The 22353-nt window shown below is 44.5% G+C and overlaps 1 long non-coding RNA gene across 1 annotated transcript; it reads left to right on the plus strand.

Annotated features, from left to right (window-relative positions):
• The first annotated feature begins 350 nt into the window (after positions 1-350).
• Positions 351-8275, plus strand: LOC129060783 (uncharacterized). Its single transcript, XR_008527688.1, has 3 exons — positions 351-454; positions 5839-5956; positions 8191-8275. It is a non-coding gene; the product is annotated as an uncharacterized LOC129060783 (long non-coding RNA).
• The last annotated feature ends 14078 nt before the right edge of the window (positions 8276-22353 follow it).

Below are 22353 nucleotides of genomic sequence, written 5' to 3' on the forward strand. Positions count from 1 at the left end.
CCCCAGGGCCTGCCCAGTTAGCTCCTGTCTGCCCAGCCCAACAAGTTCAGGAGGCTGCTATCTTCTTGAGGCTCAAGAGGACCTCAGGACTCTCAGGACCTCTCTCTTCCACAGCCAGGCTGGCCTCTGTGTTCTCTTTTATTCCCTGCTGGGGCACTGGTTCTCTGCCTACATCGTCTCCTCCTAGGCTCTTCCACCCACACCAGCACTTGAAGCTGCCCTCCTCGACACCAGCTTTTCTCTGCCCTTCTCTCTCTACCCTTCCTCCATGATATGAACATTCTATGAAGTGCATGCTAACCATTCCACGGAAACAGAGATTAGCAAAATCCAAAGATTCCAGAACTGTACACAGTTCTCAGCCTGCAATCCCTGATCTTCATGTTTCTATCACAAAGTGAAGACCCAAGGGGCTGTTCCTGACCTGAAGCTGTGATTTGTTTGCTGTTCTATGGTAATTTTTAAAAACGAGTTGCCAGCATTTAGAAGTGAGAGTTCACATTGAAAATGTGAATTTTGAGCTTCTCTTGAAAAATTGCCAACTCTGGGCACACTGGGCCCAAGCTGCCATCCTGGGGTCTCAGACCAGCATCCTTACCCTTCCCCATGTGATATAGTTTGGCTGCATCCCCACCCAAATCTCACCTTGAATTGTAGCTCCCATAATTCTTATGTGTTATGGGAGGGACCCAATGGGAGATAATTGAATCATGGGGGTGGTTTCCCCCATACTGTTCTCATGGTAGTAAGTAAGTCTCACAAGATCTGATGGTTTTGTAAGGGTAAAACCCTTGCACTCGATTCCCATTCTCTTGTCTGCCACCATGGAAGATATGCCTTTCACCTTCTGCCATGATTGTGAAGCCTCCCCAGCCACGTGGAACTGTGGGTCCACTAAACCTCTTTTCCTTTATAAATTACCAGTCTCAGGTATATCAGCAGCATGAAAATGGAGTAATACACCTTGGCAGGCTGATTTGAATTAAATTCGGTTTCTCCAGCTGCCAGGGCAGAGACCAATGCTTAGGAGCAGGACAGACCAACCCAACATGAGGAAAAATGTCTTAACAGTTAGAGAGGTCTGCACTGGGATGGGCTGCCTTGGCAGACAATGAGTTCTCTTCTCAGTGGAGGTTTCTAGGACCTTGAAGTGCATGTTGCTGTAAGACAGATGCCCCAGGAATCAGGTGGAAGAGACAACACTGAGGGCTGGAGAGCTCAAGGCAGACCCCAGAGCAGGGAGAATCCCTTCTGGATCTAAACCAGCAGATCATAATGCCTATTTGATGGTGGAGTAGATTAGGAAAGAGTTTGATTTATCTTAACTTGCACAGCCAACATGCTCCCCTAACTCAGTTGACTGATGCTGAGTCAAAGCTGTGCAGTGAGGGGAGGTCAGGCTGGGTCCAGTAATGAAGGAAGGCCAGCTGCTCCTCCCAGCCCCAATGGGTGACAAAACAAGAGTTAACTCCCTTCCTAAGGAGCAACTCCCTATTGCAACTGGAGGACTGGAGGTGCCCTTTGCAAGCAGCAGAATCAAAGTGGAAAAATTACAAGGCAACTTTTCTGGTTTCAACTTGTCCCCTGCAGAAAGGAAATAGATTTTAATATAAGATCTAAGAGGCAACATATTTAATAAACTGCAAAAAAAATGTGCTTTTGGCTGGATGCTCGCATGTTGAGCTTTGGGATGAAAGGAGATTTTTTTTTTCTTTAACAAAAAAAAAAGTTAGACATGGATCCAAAACAAGGCTGGAATCCACCTCCCACCATCCCACCGAAATGCTCTCTAATCAGTTGGGAGCAGTCACCCTAACCCCTCACAGATACCACACAAAAGACAAGATGAAAGGCTTTTCCTTCTCCCTCTTTACCCAAATTGAAAAGTTTATTGCAAAAAACTCTTTGTGCAAGCCAAGCAATATACAGTCTCTCCCGGATGGGACGGCACTGAGACACTGACAAACCCCATGCCCCAAGCTGTGGGGCCTCAAGCTGACTGTGCAGGGAGTCAGCCCCACAGGTCAGCAGTGGAAATATTTCATCGTGTCCAACCCCACCCCCAAGTGGAGAAGTATTTTATTGTCCTTCTCCTTTGCCCAGCTTGAATCTGAAGTCTAGACAGTTTTCAGATAATAACCTTCAGAGACAGCAAAGGGGAATGTATATGCCTCCCAAAGATAAGCAATGCTTGACTCTCTCATAAGTTTTCTGGAAAGCTCTCAGAGGGCCCTTCTGATGAGCAACTGAAGGGAGAGTGTCTGGAAATATATGCCAAGATGCTGGGACACCTTTTGCTTATCCCTGGAGCCCTCACCTAGTTCCTAGAGATACAGCAGAAAGAGGTCATCCCCTTCCCAAAACTCATTCAGAAATAAATGCAAAGGCAGTCTATGGGAATGGAGGGCCTTGTACCGTGTCCACCTCAGTCTCTCATTAACTTGTTTTTTTTCTTTTCGAGACAGAGTCACTCTCAGTCACCCAGGCTGGAGTGCACTGGTGCAATCACGGCTCACTGCACCCTCGAACTTCTGGTCTCAAGCTATCCTCCTGCCTTAGCTCCCCAAGTAGCTGGGACTACAGGTACACACCACCATGCCTGGCTAATTTTTAAGATTTTTTGTAGAAACAGAGTCTTGCTGTCTTGCCCAGGCTGGTCTTGAACTCCTGGGCTCAAGCGATCCTCCCACCTCCGCCTTCCAAAGAACTGGGATTAGAGGCGTGACCCACAGCACCCAGCCTCCGATTAACTCATGTAGTGAATAATTATCAAATGTCTACCACTTAGGCATCTCACTGGACACAGAAAACACAACTGTGAACAAGTCCAAGAAAGACCCTGTTCTCAGGAAACTGAAATTCCTGGTAGAAGGTCTGGCAAACCTTCGTTCAGAGATATGACAAAATCAAGGGTATGTTTTTGTTTGTTTGTTTTTTGAAATGGCATCTCACTCTGTCACCCAAGCTAGAGTACAGTGGTGCAATCTCGGCTCACTGCAACCTCTGCCTCCCAAGTTCACACGATTCTCCTGCTTCAGCCTCCCAAGTAGCTGAGACTACAGGCATGTACCACCATGCCCAGCTACTTTTTGTATTTTTAGTAGAGATGGGGTTTTGCCATGTTGGCCAGGCTGGTCTCAAACTCCTGACCTCAGGTGATCCACCAGCCTTGGCCTCCCAAGTGCTGGGATTACAGGTGTAAGCCACTGCACCTGGCCTGTGTTAGTCAGTTTTGCATTGCTGTGAAGGAATTTGTGAGGCTGGGTAATTTACAAAGAAAAGTTTATTTTGGTCTCTGGTTCTGCAGGTTGTGCAAGAAGCATGGTGCTGGCATCTGCTCCTGGTGAGGCCTCAGGAAGCTTCCAGTCATGGCAGGAGGCAAAGAGGGAGCCGGCATGTGCAGAGATCACATGGAAAAAGAGGAAGGAAAAAAGAGAGGAGGAGATATGAACTAATAGAGCGAGTACTCACTCCACCAAGGGGATGGCACCAAGCCATACATGAGGGATCCGCCCCCATGAACCAACCACCTCTCACTAGGCCCACCTCCAACATCAGGGATCACATTTCAACATGAGATTTAGAGGGGACACACATCCAAACCACATCATGCCCAACCTTGAAATACAGTGAATCTCACTTTATTGCTTTTACTCTCAAGCAACCAAATCCTTGACCCTCTTTCCCACGTCCGCTATAATCTAGGGTCATGAGAATGCCTTATCTTCATTCCAGATCACAAGAGTGTCCCATTCCACTAAACCACAGGCACTCCCATGGCAGAAACATCCTCATTCTCAAAACTTCCTTAATATGAAGCACAGTTCTAGGCACAAAACAGGTACACAGAAAATACTTGTGTGGTTATTGATTGAGCAAAGAATTTTACAAACAATAAAAGGGGTACTGTATGCCTGACAGCTCAAGGGTTGTTGTAAATGCAAACTTCATCTTTCTGCCTTTGGGGAAAGGAGTACTGATGCTGGTTTAACTCTGTTCCCTTTAAGAGTGTCTAGTTGAAGCTGAAACTCACACCATCAACTTCTGATAAAGCAACAGAAATTTGACTGGGTTAGGCCTGACTCCAAAGCAGCTTTTAAGATGGTTATGTTGCTGCCACTTTTCTCACACAAGGAGCTGGAAATTCTACCAAGCCTCTGATCTGACACCAGAGCCTAGTTCTAAACATTCCCTGGGTCTGCAGCAATGGTATACACAAGCCCTGGGAAGAGGAAGAAACAGCTTATGATTGCTGTGTCTTCCCCGATGCTGGAAAGAATGGTGTTCCTTGATCCCAGTGCTTCCATGACCCCGATGAAAGCCTCAGCCCTGGATCCCAGAGTGATCGCCTAGAGCAAATGCTTGAGTGAGATTTCAGCTCTTCTGTTGCCAAGATGTGGCTTTTCAAGGCTGGGCTGCCAATGAAAATGTCAACAATGCTCAGATCAAGAGGAAAATGCTCATTTCACCCTCAGAGGGCATCCAACATTCCAGCAGATCAGTGGTGATCCAAGGTGCCCTTTGTTGATCGGGGCAGAGAACACACTTCCTTTCCCAAGACAGAGCGGTCCAGTGTGGTTAGTAAACGGGCCAGCACCAAAGAGGCTGCACGCAGAGTGGAAGCTGAGGCAGGTGATGCCCTCCTTCCTCCACAGAGAGGCTTAGATCCCTTAGAAGAGGCAACTGGTCTTGGTGCCATATTCTGAGTCTCTCCTGAAGCAATGGAAATGGGATCCAGCTTTGGAATCTGACCCCCTCCCTTGCAAATGAAACTTGGTTCCAAGGAGAAACCAACTGAACAAATCCCAAATGCCAGACATTGAAACAATGGCAGAATTAGCTAGAGGAGAGCTAATGTCCCTACGAATCTAGCTTGACCTAAGCCCAAGCCTCACAAGTCAAAATATAAATGAATTATCTAAAACTAAGAGACCTGACTGCTGAATCTTGATTAAGATGAGCATTCAAGATGAGGATACTGAATGTATTGAAATAGCCAAGGGAGGGCTGGTCTTGTTTCAACTAAGGTATCTACGTGCCTTATTAACATTACTAACAAAAGAGAAAAAAGATGTTAAAAAGTAGCAATGATGCAATAACTGGCTTTGAGTGATTCTAGAAAAGGAGCAGGCATTTGCTTTGAAATGAACTCTCAGAATTAGCTTGCTCTTCCACAGGATCATAGACTCGTCTAGTTTTGGGTCTTCCAGACTGTGCTGTGAGAACAAGCAATTCCTGAGAGATCTCAAGCTCCATCCTCCTACCCTGCCTGAGCTGAAGAAGCTCTTTGTGCCCCTTGTGAATATGATTGGGTTTCTGAGTAAGAAGTTGTTGGGAGAAGTCGTTCTGCTGCTTTGAATCAGATAGGACTCTCAGTTGTGAAAGACAGGGACCCTGATTTACACAAAATTCATTTAGGCAAAAGTAGTGTCACACATAAACTGAAAAGTTAAAAGCTGTGAGCTTCAAACACAGCCAGATACAGTGGCTTCTTTGATGTCCGTGGGGCTGAGGGAGTCTCTGTTTCCTACCTTGCCTCCTTCTATGTCGGCTTTATTCAGGCAATCTTCCTTCCCACGTAGTGAGAAGATGACCATCCGGCGGGTTCAGGCTTCCAGCCGATCATCTCAGAAGCCCAGTGGTTGTCCTTCCCAATAGCTCTCTATCAATCAGGATTAGGTTAAGCTGCCAAGTAAAAGAAAACTCAAAGTGACAACTGTTTAAACAAGCTAGAAGTTCATTCTGTCTTACATAAACAAAACCCCAAAGTAAGCAGTCCAGGACTGTGTAGTTCCTCCACAAACATCAGTAATCCAGGCTTCCTTTTTTTTGAAACAGGTTCTCACTCTGTCACCCAGACCAGAGTGCCGTGGCATGATCATGGCTCACTGCAGCCCCAATACCTCCCGGGCTCACATGATGTCCACCTCAGCCTCCCAAGTAGCTGGGACCACAGGTATGTGTCACCATGCCCTGCTAATTTTTTTTTTATTATTTGTAGAGACAAGGTCTCACTATGTTGGCCAGGCAGGTATCGAACTCCTGGGCTCAAGCTATCTTCCTGCCTCAGTCTCCCAAAGTGTTGGGATTACAGGCATGAGCCACTGTGCCTGGCCCAGGCTTCCTCTTTGTATTGCTTTGCTATCTGCCATGGGTGACTTCCAATTCATAGTCTAATAAGGCTGCTTGAGCTCCAGCCATCTTGTCTGTATTCCAACCAGCATGAAAGAAAAAGGTAAGAAAAAAGACTTGCCCACCTTTCTTTAAGGACGCTTTCAGGAAGTAATATATAATACTTCCTCTTAAATCCTCAGTCAAGGCTGGGTGTGGTGGCTCACACCTATAATCCTAGTGCTTTGGGAGGTTAATGCAGGAGGATTGCTTGAGGTCAGGAGTTTGAGACCAGCCTGGGCAACATAGCAAGATCCCGTCTCTACTAAAAGAATAAAAATAAAAAAATTATCTAGCCATGGTAGCATGTATCTGTAGTCCCAGCTACTCAGGAAGCAGAGGCAGGAGGATTACTTGAGCCCAGAAGATTAAGGCTGCAGTGAGCTATGATGCCACCACTGCACCCCAGCCTAGGTGACAAAACAAGACCCTGTCTCTCTTTTATTTTTAAGTTCTAGGGTACATGTGCAGGACATACAGCTTTGTCACATAGGTAAACATGTGCCATGGTGGTTTGCTGCACCTATCAACCCATCATCTAGGTATCAAGCACTACTATTAATATATTAGCTATTTTTCCTAATGCTCTCCCCTCCCCCCACCCACTCTCTGACAGGCCCCAGTGTGTGTTGTTCCCCTCCCTATGTCCATATGTTCTTATTGTTCAGCTCCCACTTATAAGTAAGAACATGCAGTGTTTGGTTTTCTGTTCCTGCATTAGTTTGCTAAGGATAATGGGTTCCAGCTCCATCCATGTCCCTGCAAAGGACATGTCTCATTCTTTTTTATGGCTGCATAGTATTCCATGGCATATATGTACCACATTTTCTTTATCTAGTCTATCACTGATGGGCATTTGGGTTGATTCCACGTCTTTGCTATTGTGAATAGTGCTGCAATGAACATACACATGCATGTATCTTTGTGATAGAATGATTTATATTCCTCTGGGTATATACCCAGTAATGGGATTGTTTGGTCAGATAGTATTTCTGGTTCTAGATCTTTGAGGAATTGTCATACTGTTTTCCACAATGGTTGAATTAATTTACATTCCCACCATCAGTGTGAAAGTGTTCCTATTTCTCTGCATCTGTTGTTTCTAGACCTTTTAATAGTCACCATTCTGACTGGCATGAGATGGTATCTCACTGCGGTTTTGATTTGCATTTCTCCAATGATCAGTGATGTTGAGCTTTTTTTCATGTTTGTTGGCTGCATGAACGTCTTCCTTTGAGAAGTGTCTGTTCATGTCTTTTATCCACTTCTTAAAGGAAAACCCCCATCTCTTAAAAAAAAAAAAAAATCCTTGGTCAAATGTAATCATATGCTCACACCTAGTTGTAAGGGAGGCTAGAAGTGTAATCTTTGTTCCTGGAAGCTATAAACCCAGCTAAAAATCAAGAGTTCTGTTACTAAGGGAGATGGAGAAAATGGATTTTGGAGGGAGACTAATAGCATCTCATCTGCCATGTTAAACTAATAGTTCCAACAAAAGTTTTTTGGGTTTTTTTGTTTGTTTGTTTTTGTTTTTGAGACGGAGTCTCACTCTGTCTCCCAGGCTGAAGTGCAGTGGTGTGATCTCGGCTCACTGCAACCTCCATCTCCTGGGTTCAAGTGATTCTCCTGCCTCAGTCTCCCAAGTAGCTGGGAATACAGGTGTGCGCCACCACACCTGGCTAATTTTTGTATTTTTAGTAGAGATGGGGTTTCACCATGTTGGTCATGCTGGTCTCAAACCCCTGACCTCAGGTGATCCACCTGCCTCGGCCTCCCAAAGTGCTGGGATTACAGGTGTGAGCCACCACACCTGGCCAAAAGTTCCAGAATTTCAGACTTTAATCATATGCCCATTCCTGAACCAATTCTTCTGGCCAGATAGAGGAAATACACAGATTTATCAGGTCTGATTCTTCTGGCCATGCCTAATCCTAGATAGAAAGGATGCTGGGCAGATAGAAACAGCAGAACACTCTCACTCCAGTGTAATCTCTTAATGTTTTTATTTTTCGTCTGCAGAAACTGAGGTCCCAAAAGGCGAAATGACTTGGAATGGGTACATAGTGATTACTTCTTGGGCACAAGATCAAGACTCCACTTTATTGCTCTCCACTATCAGTCAGATATATTTCATAGAAATGTGAAATGAAAGGTCTGTAATTTATACCATATTTGGCTGAACACAAGGATTTCCAATAAATTACTCCTAATTTTTTTAAACCTTTGTGAAAATTACACCTAATTTTTTAAACTCGTGAACATAGTTACATAAATAAAGAGAAAAATAAGATGCCTTGCTTTCTTCCTTTGATGAATCCTAATTAGCTTACACCTGTGTTTTCAACCACCGTGAGCAGAAGTGTCAACATCTTGGAACACTCTCTTCCTCCTTCACCCCTCTATCCCTCCTTTCATGAAGCTGCTTGCCAAGCACTGGTAGACAAAGATGAGAGAGGGTCCTTTCCCTCAAAGGGCTTACATTCTTATGAGAAAAACAAGCAGGTAAACAGACAACACCCTGGTAGGGGGCCAGGCATGATGGGTCATGCCTGTAATCCTAGCACTTTGCGAGGCCAAGGCAGGTGGATCACTTGAGCCCAGGAGTTCAAGACCAGCCTGGGCAACATGGTGAAACCCCATCACTACAAAAAAAAAAAAAAAAAAAAATATCTGGGTGCAGTGGCACACCTGTAATCCCAGCTACTCGGGATGCTGAGGTGGGAGGACTGCTTGAGCCTGGGGAGGTCAAGGCTGCAGTGAGCCAAGATCATACCACTGCACTCCAGCATGGGTAACAGAATGAGACCCTGTCTCAAAAAAATAAATTAAAAAAAAAAAAAAACAAGGTAAATAGGTTTGCATGCTTAGGACATCAAGAACAGAGTGGGGGGACCTCACTGTCAAAGCTTCACAGGGAGGCAATACTTGAAAAGCCAACGCAGGCAGGAAAGAGCTTGGGCATAGAGATCAGAATATGCAAACACACATAATGCATAGGAGGAAACTACACGGAGTTCAGTATGGCTGGAGCTAGACTGGGAAGGGCGTGGAGGAAGATAGGGCAATGAAGAAAACAACATGTCAGATCTGGAAGGTCTTTGTATACCTTGCAAGGAGATAGCTGGACAGTACCATTGCTTACCTAGACCAGTACCATTGCTTACCTAGACCTGAGGAGAGAGAATGGCTTCAATTAGTTATCAACCTAAAATTAAAGTTAAAATAAATGCTAAGTGTCAGGGTCAGTGGCTCACGCCTGTAATCCCAGCACTTTGGGAGGCTGAGACAGGAGGGTCACTTGAGGTCAGGAGTTCAAGACCAGCCTGGCCAACATGTGAAACCCCGTCTCTACTACAAATACAAAAATTAGCCAGGCATGGTGGCACATGCCTGTAATCCCAGCTACCCAGGTGGCTGAGGCAGAATTGCTGGAACCCGCAAGGTGGAGGCTGCAGTGAGCCAAGATTGCACCACTGTACTCCAGCCTGGGCGACAGAGTGAGACTCCATCTCAAAAAATAGTAGATAAATAAATAAATGAATAAATAAATGCTAAGTCCCCAGGCAAGTTCCAAAGCAAAGGAATCCTGTCAATTTATTTTGTGATTGTCTTCCCTAAAGTCTGGTTTTGCCAAAAGCACTTGGGGGTGCGGGGGAGAGGGAAGATGGAGGAAGAAAAGTCAAGTTGATCCTCATTATTCACAGATTATATGTTTGCAAATTCTCCTACTCACCAAAATTTCCTTGTACTCCGCAAGTCAACGCTCACATATTGGTGTTCATGGTCATTCAAGGAAACCTGCACAACAGTGAGAAATTCAAGCTGCCCAATGCCCACATTCCCAGGTGTTGAATAAGACAGCGTTCTGCCTTCTTGTTTCAGCTCTAACTCTGTAAATAAATGCTCTTTTTGAAGTCGTTTTAGTGCCATGTTTTCACATTTTTGTGCATTTTTTTGGTGATTTCACTGTTGCCCCCAAGTGTAGGGCTGAAATACTTTCTAGCATTACTAAATGCAAGAAAACTGTGATTTGCCTTATGGAGAAAATACATGTATTATATAAGTTTTGATCAGGCATGAGTTCCATGTTAATATTCAATGGTCATGAATCAATTACATATTAAATAAGGCAACTTTAAACAGAAACACATATAAAACAAAAGTTACATACTGATTGGTTGATGAAAATGCTGTGACCAGAGGCTCATAGGAACTTAACCCTGTATTTCTTCTAGGAGCAGTGGTTCAGTGTTCGCTAATTCAGTGTCCACTGTGACTTAATAGAACATAACTACTTCAAATAACAAGAACTATATATCAAGTGCCATTTTACTCTTTGATGCGTTTGATTTTAAAAGAAAAGTTATTCAATAAAATTAATATAAGGAAAGATTGCATGGGTTTTTTAAGTTGCCTTTAAACATGCAGCCTGAATCTAGATGCGAGGCTCATGGAAGGTGCTACATTTTGGGGAAAGTGGAGGAAGGCCTAAAAGATTCTGTTCCTCTAAAAATATACCTCTCAGAGTTCATGGCCAGCCTGGACAACATAATGAGCCCCTGTATCTACAAAAAAGTTTTTTTAAAAATTAGCCAGGCGTGATGGTGTGCACCTGTAGTCCTAGCTTCTCCCGAGTCTGAGGTGGGAGAATCACTTGAGCCCAGGAGTTCGAGGTTACACTGAGCTATGATTGTACCACTGCACTCTAGCCTGGATTACAGAGTGAGACCTTGTCTCTAAAGGTAAAATAAATAAATAAATAAATAAATATATAAATCTCTCAGTTCCTATCCCACCTAACCTGACTTCTTTCTGTCTACCTTGAGGAAAGGAAAATAAACAAGTTCCCAGAAAAAGCATCAGCAAACTTCTAATGAATATAACCAACTCCTCCCAGGAGATGGAACGGGCTCATTGATCACTTGTCTTGGGTTTCCTGGCATGCTTCTGGTTTCACATATTCTGTGCCATTTCCACCATGAGCTTACTTGTATCAGACCATGTGTCCTGACTTGGAATCCAAAATACAGAGATGCAGTCTTTAACCACTTCTACGCACAACAGCCTCCAAGTCCCTGGAATGACATGGTGCCTGTCCTACCTCCCAACCCCATGCAGGCCAAATCCTAGGTCCCTCCCCCAATCTCATGCAGGTCAAGCCCCAGTCCTCTCCCAACCCAGACACAAAGAAACACACTGAGTAACTGTCACCTCCCCATTTATAGCTGATGGTGCTCCCAACTTGTCCCCATAACCTACCCACATGTGCCCACACCACAGGACACCACGGGTCTCCCTCCATTGTGCCAGAGAGGAACACAGAGCAGCAGAGACTGACGCTGCACCCGAGCTCACCTGGGCTCCCCAACAGCCTCTGCACCAACCTTACTCAGCCTTCCACATCCGGCCTTGTGACAAAAGGCACACAGAAACTCTGCCTTGACAACCTTGCCAGTGGGTCATCCCAGTTCAGGTAGAGCTGTCGGGGGTGCCAGACTGAAAGGGCAGACAGCAGGAATGAAGTGGACAGAGGCAGAAAGGAAGGGGACTGGCACCTGTCAAGCACTTGGCATTGGGCCAGGCGCTGTGTGGCACTTGATATATCAGATGTCACTTAATCCCTGCCTGAGGATAATCCTCACTATGCACAGAAGGAAACTGAAACTTAAAAGAGTGAATAACTCACCCAGGTCACAGCTATTAAATCCAGAAGAAGAGTCAAACCCCACGTTCACTCGATGCCAATCTCAAGTGATTTCCACCTCATCAGGTCGCTTCTGTTTGCTTCCACAGAAAAGTCAGGACCAGGAACTTTGTGAGAATTCAGCAACAGGGATTATGAAAGTGCTTTAAGAATGAAGTTTGCACAAACACAAAAGGTTATTATTAAAAGAAACCCCAAGGGATCGCCCACATTTTCTCAGTGTCCCAGAATCTGGTTGTATCAAATGCTGTTGCCTACAGGGGAAGATTGGGCTTGACTGCGCTTTTGGTGTTCCAGGGATTCAACTTCTGGGTGTAACTTTATTTAGAGGCAGAATGTGTGAGAAGCCCCTGACATCCGCACCTGCTCTCGTCATCCTTGCTTAGTAGAGGGGCACAGGACCTTCAAACGGAAGGCTTGATCTTACTGGGTCTCCAATTTCATTCTGACCCCTGGGTGCCCAGCCAGCAAGGACCAAGACCTCCTGGTTCTGGTGCAAGCCCTGGAATCTGTGCTCCTCTCAGTTAGCAAGCCTTTTCCTAACCCTCCCAGAGTGCACACAACAAACTTCAGCCTGGGTTTTCTGCTTTGGGCTCCAGTTCTCCTCACTGGAATGAAAAGTCCTGCCTTGAATCTTTTCAATTAAAAATCTCAGAATTTAGCCAAGTATATGAAACTGATGAGTGGAGCCAAGGACCCTCCAAGAGCAGCCTGCCCCCTTGTGAACTGTCTGAAAGATAAATGGAGGAGTCTCTTCTGGAATGAAGAGTAATCATCAGTGTGAACAGAACCATGCCTCTAAACTAAGACCCCACTCCTCAAGCTTTAGAATGCAATCATTCGGATTAGGGTTCCGAGCTCCACCATCCACTAGCTGTGTGACCGGGGCAACTTGTTTAATCTTGAGAAATATCATTTTTCTCCTCTGAGAAACTGGAATCATTATCTCTGCCTGACAATACTGTTGGATGGATTATGTGAAATCATGAATTTCAATGATTTCGTTCGATGAAAACATGCAGTTCAATGTCTGCCACATAGAAGGTCCTCAATAAATAGAAGATTAGATAGGTAGGTAGGTAGGTAGGTAGGCAGGTAGATAGATAGAGAAAAAGAGAGAGATTAGAGACAGGGTCTCGCTCTGTCACCCAGGCTGGAGTGCAGTGGCACCATCCATAGCTCACTGCAGCCTTGAACTCCTGGGCTCAAGTGATCCTCCTGCCTCAGCCTCCCCAGTGACTGAAACCACAGGTGCATGCCATGACACCTAGCTAATTTTAAAATTTTCTGTAGAGACATAGTCTCGCTGTGCTGCCCAGGCTGGTCTCGAACTCCTGAGTTCAAGTGATCCCCCCCATCTCAGCCTCTCTAATTATTGGAATTACAGGCGTGAGCCATTGTGCCCAGCCCAAAGAGCAGACATTAATTTAAATGACAGGAGAATGAAGATGAATAGTATTCTCTTGACTACTGCCTCCATGAAGATGTCTCTGACTCCCCTGATGGGAAAAACCATGGCCCCTCCCTTCTGCCTTCCTCAGCACATTGTCAGGTCCTCATTTGTGTAATTTTCATGTCCTGACTTGTATTTGAGCTATCTAAATAATCACATGATAACAACACTTTCACTTGTTGAACTCCTATTTATGAGTGTATACATTACTTCTCATTATCTCCTATTCAACTGAGGAAACAGATCAGAGAAGTCAAGTAACTTGCCTCACACACAAAGCTCCTAAGCGGTAGATTTCAACCTGGAACTCAAGTATTCTGATCCCAAAGCCCATAGCTTTCCCATGAGCTCTGCTGTTTCTTTTCTTTCCTGTTAGAATGTGAGTTCCTGGACAGGTGCAGTGGCTCATGCCTGTAATCCCAGCACTCTGGGATGTCAAGGTGGGTAGATCACCTGAGGTCAGGAGTTCAAGACCAGCCTGTCCAAGATGGTGAAACCCCATCTCTACTAAAAATACCAAAATTAGCTGGGTGTGATAGCGCACCTGTAATCCCAACTACTCAGGAGGCTGGGGCAGGACAATCACTTGAACCTAGGAGGCAGAGGCTGTAGTGAGCTGAGATCTCGTCACTGGTCACTGCACTCCAGCCTATGCAACAGAGCAAGACTCTGTTTCAAAAAAAAAAAAAAAGAAAAGAAAAAAGAACGTGAGTTCCTTAAGGATAAGGTATGTGTTCCTTGTTTTATATCTCAAAACCAGTGTAAGCTGTGGGATTTTTTAATACCTTACTTTTACTGCACTTTTTTGATGCTCTTCCAAGCATTATAAATATATCTAATTTATGTAGATTCCAGTTTCTGACCTATATCATTTTCTTGCTCTCTAAAAAACTTCTTTTAACAGTTTTTTTTTTTTTTTTTTTTTTTTGAGACGGAGTCTTGCTTTGTCACCAAGGCTGGAGTGCAGTGGCGCAATGTCAGCTCACTGCAACCTCCATCTCCCAGGTTCAAATGGTTCTCCTGTCTCAGCCTCCCAAGTAGCTGGGATTACAGGTGCATGCCACCGTGCCTGGCTAATTTTTGCATTTTTAGTAGAGACGGGGTCACATTGGCCAGGCTGGTCTCAAACTCCTGACCTCAAGTGATCCGCCTGCCTTGGCCTCCCAAATTGCTGGGATTACAGGTGTGAGCCACCACGCCCGGCCATCTTTTAACATTTCTTCCAAGGTAAAGCCACAGTAAAAAAATTCCCTGGATTTTTTTTTTTCTTTTTTTGGTCTGAGAAAGTTATTATTTCTTTTTACTCTTGAAGGGTGATTTTGCAGGATTCTAGGTGCAGAATTCTAGGTTGGTAGAGTTTTTTCTCTCAACACTTTAAATATTTTATTACACTCTCTTCTTGCTTGCATGGAGGAGAAATCAGATGTAATTCTTATCTTTGTTTCTCTCTAGGTAAAATGTCTTGTCTCTGGCTTTTTCAGGATTTTTTCTTTTTCTTTGATTTTTCATAGTTTGAATGTAATGTGCCTGGGTGTAGGCTTTTTTTGGATTTACCCTGCTGGTGTTTTCAGAAATTCCTGGATCTGACATTAATATGGAGAAATTATCAGTTATTATTGCTTCAAATACAGTTATTCATTGCTTAACAATAGGGATGCATTCTGAGATATGCACTGTTTGATGATTTCATCATTGTGTGAATATCACCAAGTGTACTTATACAAGTCTAGATGGAATGTCCTACTACACACCTAGGCTACAGGGCATGGCATATTGCTCCTAGGCTACAAACCTGTATGGCATGTTACATTACTGAATTCTGTAGGCAACTGGAACACAATGGTATTTGTGAATCTAAACATATCTAAACACAGAGGCCGGGCGAGGTGGCTCATGCCTGTAATCCCAGAACTTTGGAAGGCCAATGCAGGCAGATCACTTGAGGTCAGGAGTTTGAGACCAGCCTGGCCAACATGGTGAAAACCCGTCTTTACTAAAAATACAAAAATTAGCTGGGCGTGGTGGCAGGCACCTGTAATTCCAGCTACACGGGAGGCTGATGCAGGAGAATCACATGAACCCAGGAGGCTGCAGTGGAGCCAAGATCAGGCCACTAGGCCAAGATCTTGCCTGGGCGACAGAGAAAGACTCCATCTCAAAAAAATAAATAAACAAACATATCCAAACATAGAAAAGGTAATATATTGCACTACGACACTATGACAGCTACCACATCACAAGCAACAGGAGTTTTTTGGCTCCATTAAAATCTTACAGGACCACCATCTTACATGAGATCTCTCATTGACCAAAATATCAATGTACTGATTCCAGTTTCCGACCTGTATCATTGTCTTGCTCTCTAAAAAACATCTTTTAACATCTTTTTTTTTTTGAGAGTCTTGCTTTGTCACCCAGGCTGGAGTGCAGTGGCGTGATATCGGCTCACTGCAACCTCCATCTCCCAGGTTCAAATGATTCTCCTGCCTCAGCCTCCCAAATAGCTGGGATTACAGGGGCCCACAACCACACCTGGCTAATTTTTGCATTTTTAGTAGAAACAGGGTTTCACCATGTTGCCCAGGCTGGTCTCAAACCTCTGACATCTTCTTCTCTTCTATTTTTGGTATTCCCATTATACATATGTTATGCTTCTTGTAGTTGTCCCACAGTTCTTGAATACTTTGTTCTATTTCCTTCTCTTTGCTTTTCAATTGAAGATGTTTACATAAAGATGTCCTCAAGCTCAGAGATTCTTTCCTTGGCCATGTCCAGTCTACTAATGTGCCCACCAAAGGCATTCTTCATTTCTCTTAAGAGTGTTTTTTTGTTTTGTTTTTTAGAGACAGGTCTTGCTCTGTTGCTAAGGCTGGAGTGCAGTGTCACAATCATAGCTCATTACAGCCTTGACCTCCTGGGTTCAAGCAATCCTCCACCTCAGCCTCTGAAGTAGCTAGGACTACAGAAACACACCACCACATCTGGCTTTTTTTTTTTTTTAACTTTTTGTAGAGACAGGGTCTCACTATATGTTCAGGCTCATCTTGAATGCCTAGCCTCAAGCAATCCTCCTGCCTCAGCCTCCCAAAATGCTGGGATTATAGTGCTTCTGATTTCTAGCATTTCTTTTTGGTTCTTTCTTAGAATTTCCATTTCTCTGCTTTCATTTCCCACCTTTTGTTGAATGCTATCTACTTTATCCATTAGAGCCCTTAGCATATGAATCATAGCTGTTTTAAATTCCCAGTCTGATAATTCCAACATCCCTGCCATGTCTGAATCCGGTTCTGATGCTTGCTCCATCTCTTCAAATGTGTTTTCTGCCTTTTAATATGCCTTATAATGTTTTGTTTAGTAACGTGGGAGTGAGGCGTCAGTGTGTCTTAGGCAACCCCCAGCAGGTTTCCATGAATATCAGACCCTTCACATCCGCTGTACTCTCTATTCCTGCCTACCTGGCCCAGGTCTTCCCGCAGCAATTGGCTCTGAGCTGGCTCTTACCAGGCATAGCAGATGTAATGCTCCCTCTAGCCCATATCCCTGGAGTAGGGTAAGATGGATCTTCTTGCTCAGATGTTTGGGTTAGCAAAGGCACCCCTAAAGGAGACGGATGGCCCTGCCATGGAATGTGTCCAGAGCCCTGGATGTTGTCCAGGTGCCTGGGGAGCTAAGCCATTAGTTCCACTGTCTGACTTCAGTCTCTCCCTGGTGCCGGGAGAGATTGATTGAGCCCGTGCCCTCGGGTTGGGGGTGGCAGAGTGGGAGTGGAGACGGAGGAGGAGCTGCAGTAAGTCAGACGGATGGGGTGTCACAGGACTGGCGACTTGCCTTTCCCAAGAGGGAATGTGGTGGGGTCGGAGAGGGATCCCAAGGAGAAGGAAGCTTCGGCCCTGTTGACCCTATCTCCAGCAATTACCGGAAGGGCCGTGATCCCTCTGATACCTGAACAGGGAACAGATGCAGTTGTGGCCAGCATGCTAGGTCACTTTCTTCTGCCAGTGCACTATGGGCCCTAAATGGATCCCAGATGCTCTGCTGCAAAAGGGGGCTTTCTTCCAGCATCCCAGCCTGTCTTGAGACAAAGAGAATGAAGAATGGGGATGGGGATATGTTGGGGGGATTCCCATTTCTCTGATGCCATCTAGAAAAAAAAGCCAAAGTTATCCAAATGTTATCCAATGGCAACAACACACACTGGGGACTACTAGGGGGGCGAGGGGGTGGGGCAAGGGCTACAAAGTTTCCTATTGGGTACCATGCTCACTACCTGAGTGATGGGATCAGTGGTACCGCAAACCTCAGCATCATGCATACATCCATGTAACAAATCTGCATGTGTATCCCCAAGTATAAAATAAAAGTTGATTTTTTTTAAGTTATCAAAGAAAGTCCAGGAGGCACATGTAGTGCAAAATAATGTTAGTACACAGGGTCAAAGTACTGGCACTCAGTAAATCAGTGGCTACCTTACTTAGCATTTCCTGCAAAGAGCTAGATTAGCAATTCTCAACCAAGAAAGGGACTTTTCTTTTAATTCTGGAAAGGAGGAGGTAGCTTGAAAACACTCTCCTCCCTCCCTGTCATGCCCAATGGAAGAGGATAACACTGTTCAGTGTTAAGAAGGGGAAACCCTTTACAAATGATTTAGCATCTCTAACCTTAAGGAGCTCAGCCTCATTAGAGAGATCAGACTTTCCCACCCTAAATCATAAGCATGGAAGGTAGAAAAACCCCAGAGATTCAGTCTCCTTGTTTTAGATAAGAAACCTGAAGTCCAGAGAAGGAACGAGAGTTGCTGGAAAGTCCAGCTTTGCTTATGGGAAGGATTACAGGTTTAATATAAAACAGATGAAAACCTAAATCTGAATCTGAACTGGTCCCCTCAACAGAGTGTGTGTGCATTTAAGTGTGCAAGTGCATGCATGTGTGTGTGTCTTGTGTAGCACGGTAGTTCTGAGTCAGTGTACTTTGACACAGTGGTGTGTGGCTCACCTGCAAACCATAGCAAGCAATTAATGATCAACATGCAAAATGCATTTCTTCGACATACCATTACACAATATGTGTTGGCTAGAACATGGAGCTGAGAGGGTCCTGTAACATGGCATGGATATAACCTGCAGTTACATGCATGAGGGTCTGAAGTGAATGCACCGCAAAAGAGATTTATCTCATGAGTAATTCAATGAGCACGATGGCACAGGAAGCAGTTCTGTTCCAATAGCATCATGATACCCAAAGATGGCCAAAAGAATAAGGCAATAAGAGTGAATTTGAAAGTGGGCCACAGGCATGAAAATCCTAAGCCCACTTCCTAATTGATAGAGAAAGTTCAAGACATGGCCAGGCGCGGTGGCTTATGCCTATAATCCCAGTACTTTGGGAGGCCGAGGTGAGCAGATCACTTGAAGGTCAGGAGTTCAAGACCAGCCTGACCAACATGGTGAAACCCGTATCTACCAGAAATACAAAAAAAAATTTAGTTGGGCATGGTCTTGGGTGCCTGTAATCCCAGCTACTCAGGAGGCTGAGGTGGGAGAATCGCTTGAACCTGGGAGGCAGAGGTTGCAGCGAGCCGAGATTGCACCATTGCACTCCAGCCTGGGCAACAAAGTGAGACTTTGTCTCAGAAAAAAAAAAAAGACAGATGGAACCACAAGCCTGCATCCCAAAGCAATGAGCTATGGAGCTATGGCCAGGGCAGAGGCTGGAATGGAGGTGACCCCTAGGACAGCCCTCAGCTATGCTGTGGGGCCTCTTCGGACCTCTCATTTTGGCCGTCCTCGTCACCAGTTCTCTAGAGCACAGCAAGCTGCCATCTGTCCCTGCAGGCTCCCTCTGAGGCTGGTCTCCTCCATAATCCAACTCTGCTTGCCCTCGTTGTCAATCGGAAAAAGCTCATGCATGGATTTATACTGTGTATTGGATTATTTGTATTTCAAGTTTGTAATCTAAAGAAATAAATTTATGACCTGGCAAGGTGGCTTTCACCTGTCATTCCAGTGCTATGGGAGGCTGATGTGGGAGGATCCTGGAGGCCAGGAGTTGGAGACCAGCCTGGGAAACATAGCAGGACCCCATCTCTACAAAAAATTTTTAAAAATTAGCCAGGCATGGTGGCATACATGGTGGTGTACAGCTGCAGTCCCAGCTATTTGGGAGGCTGAGACAGAAGAATCACTTGAGCCCAGGAATTTGAGGCTGCAGTGAGCTATGATCGTGCCACTGCACTCCAGCCTGGGCGACAGAGTGAGATCATGTCAAGAAAAAGAAGATAGAAAGAGATAAAGATATAAAGAAAGAGAAAGAAAGGGGGGAAAGAGAAAAAAGATGAAAAGAAAGAAGAAAAGAAAGAATAAAGAAGGAATTTCTAATACCGACACATAATACTGGAACTTCAGCCCTCAAGTCATCACACAGGAGGTCACTGTCTCTCTCCATGAGTGCCAGCACATCCTCAGCTCTAGAGCAACTATGATGTCCTGTGTTTTTGAAACTGCTTCCTGCACTCCCTGTATTGTTCACTTACTTGTGGCCTGCGTTTATGCCCTTAGTGTCTGTTTAAACTGGAGCCATATTCCAAAATCTGCCATTCTCTCTTTTACTAAAAAATAATAACCTTATTGAGACATAATTCACATACCATACAATTCACTAATTTGAAGTTTACCATTCCATTGTTTTTAGTAAACTCAGAGTTGTGCAACCATCACCACAATCAAATTTAGAACATTTGCATCACCCCCAAAAGAAACCCCTCATGTATTAGCAGTCATTCCCTCATCCTAGGCAACCACCAATCTACTTTCTGTCTGTGAATGTTCCTATTCCAGACATTTCATACAATGGAATCATACAATATGTGGTCCTCTGTGACTGACTTCTTTCCAGCATGAAGTTTTTGTTTTTGTTTTTGTTTTTGTTTGTTTTTGTTTTTGTTTTGAGACAGAGTTTCGCTCTTGTTGCCCAGGCTGGAGTGCAATGGCACGATCTTGGCTCACCACAACCTCCACCTCCCGGGTTAAAGTGATTCTCCTGCCTCAGCCTCCCAAGTAGCTGGGATTAGAGTCATGCACCGCCACTCCCGGCTAATTTTTTATTTTTAGTAGAGACAGGATTTCTCCATGTCGGTCAGACTGGTCTCAAACTCCTGACCTCAGGTGATCCACCCACTTCGGCCTCCCAAAGTGCTGGGATTATAGGCATGAGCCACCGTACCCGGCCTGATGTTTTCTTTTTTCTTCCCTGAGACAGAGTGTCGCTCTGTCGCCCAGGCTGGAGTGCAATGGTGCAATCTTGGCTCACTGCAACCTCTGCCTCCCAGGCTCAAGCAATTCCCCTGCCTTAGCCTCCTAAGCAGCTGGGATTACAGGCATGTGCCACCACACCCAGCTAATTTTTGTATTTTTAATAGAGACAGGGTTTCACCATGTTGCCCAGGTGGGTCTCGAACTCCTGACCTCAGGTGATCCAACTGCCTCAGCCTCCCAAAATGCTGGGATTACAGGTGTGAGCCACCACGCTCGGCCTGAGCCACCACCCCCAGCATGATGTTTTCAAGGTTCATCCACACTGTAGCATGTATCAGTAGCTGATTTATTTTTATTGTCCAGTAATGTTCTGATGTGTGGCTATGACATATTTGATTTATCCTTTCATCAATTGATGTATACCTGGATTGTTTCTAGTTTTGGCCTTTTATGAATAGTGCTGCTATGAACATTCTTGTGCAAGTTTTTGTGTGGACATACGTTTTCATTTATCTTGGGTGTATACCTAGAAGCAGAATTGCTGGGTCATGTAACTCTATGTTTAACTTTTTGAGAAACTGCCAGACTATTTTCCAAAGCAGCTGTACCATTTTGCATCCCTGCCAGTTCCAATTTCTCCACATCCTCACCAATAGTTACTATCTTTTTGACTCTGGCTGTCCTAATGGATGGGAAGTGGTGTCTCACTGTGGTTTTGATTTGCATTTCCCTAATGGCTAATGATCTTGAGCATCTTTTCATGTGCTTATTAGCCATGTGTATCTTCTTTGGAGAAATGTCTATTCAAATCCTTTGAATCTGGCTTTCTTTTTAGAGAAGATTTAAAAGGAGCCTGAAATATGTTTCTGGCTTGAATACACTTTAAATGGCAAGAAAATTAAGAGATTCTTCCGGAGATGGATAACAAACCCACTTGTTTATTCAGTTCCATTCCACCAACCCTTGCTGCACTCCCAAAATACACAGTCTTTTAGAACCTGTGGAGATAAAAAGGAATAAGTCAAAGATTCTGCATAGACTTTTTCCTAATTCAGATGAGCTTCCTCTGAATTAATTCAAGTAGTAAAATTTCTTTCTACTGTTTTAATTTCTTCAAAGTCCTTCTGTTTCCCAATACTCATTTTTTTTCATTTCTTCCCCAAATGATAATTTAGGTAGCTGATGCTCATGTAAAAATGCGTTTCTTTAGTTACATCTCTAACATGGTCAAGAATATCTAAAACAAACCAAGAGTCGACATCATAATAGCAAAATATCAGAAAGATTCTCATTTAATTAGAATCAATTCTCTCCCCCAACCCCTTCATCCTTCAGTGTATGCTGGACTTAGTGACTTGCTTCCCAAGAACAGAGCATCGGTGGGGGAGAAAGTAACTTTACAGCGTAGAAACCTGGCAAACACTACCTTGGCCAGTTGATCAAGGTTCACGTTGCCTGTACTAAGTCATGACAACATGTATCCCATGATGGGATGCAAACTCTTATCTGTAGTCTTCCCAAAACCACAGGCTAGTCATGAGAAAATCCAAATTGAGGGGCATTCTACAAAATACTTGACTAATATCTCATAAAAAAAAAAGAAAGAAAGATTGAGAAACTATCACAGATTGGAGGACACTAATGATGTCAGAGGTGTTTGAACCAGAGCAACTCCATCTTGAATGGCAGCTGAGTAAAATCAGTCTGAAACCTGCTGGGCTGCATTCCCAGGAGGTCAGGCATTCTTAATCACGGGATGAGACAAGAGGTTGACA

The sequence above is a fragment of the Pongo abelii genome, chromosome 7 (genome assembly GCF_028885655.2).
Source record: "Pongo abelii isolate AG06213 chromosome 7, NHGRI_mPonAbe1-v2.0_pri, whole genome shotgun sequence".
In the NCBI taxonomy this organism is placed as follows: domain Eukaryota; kingdom Metazoa; phylum Chordata; class Mammalia; order Primates; family Hominidae; genus Pongo; species Pongo abelii.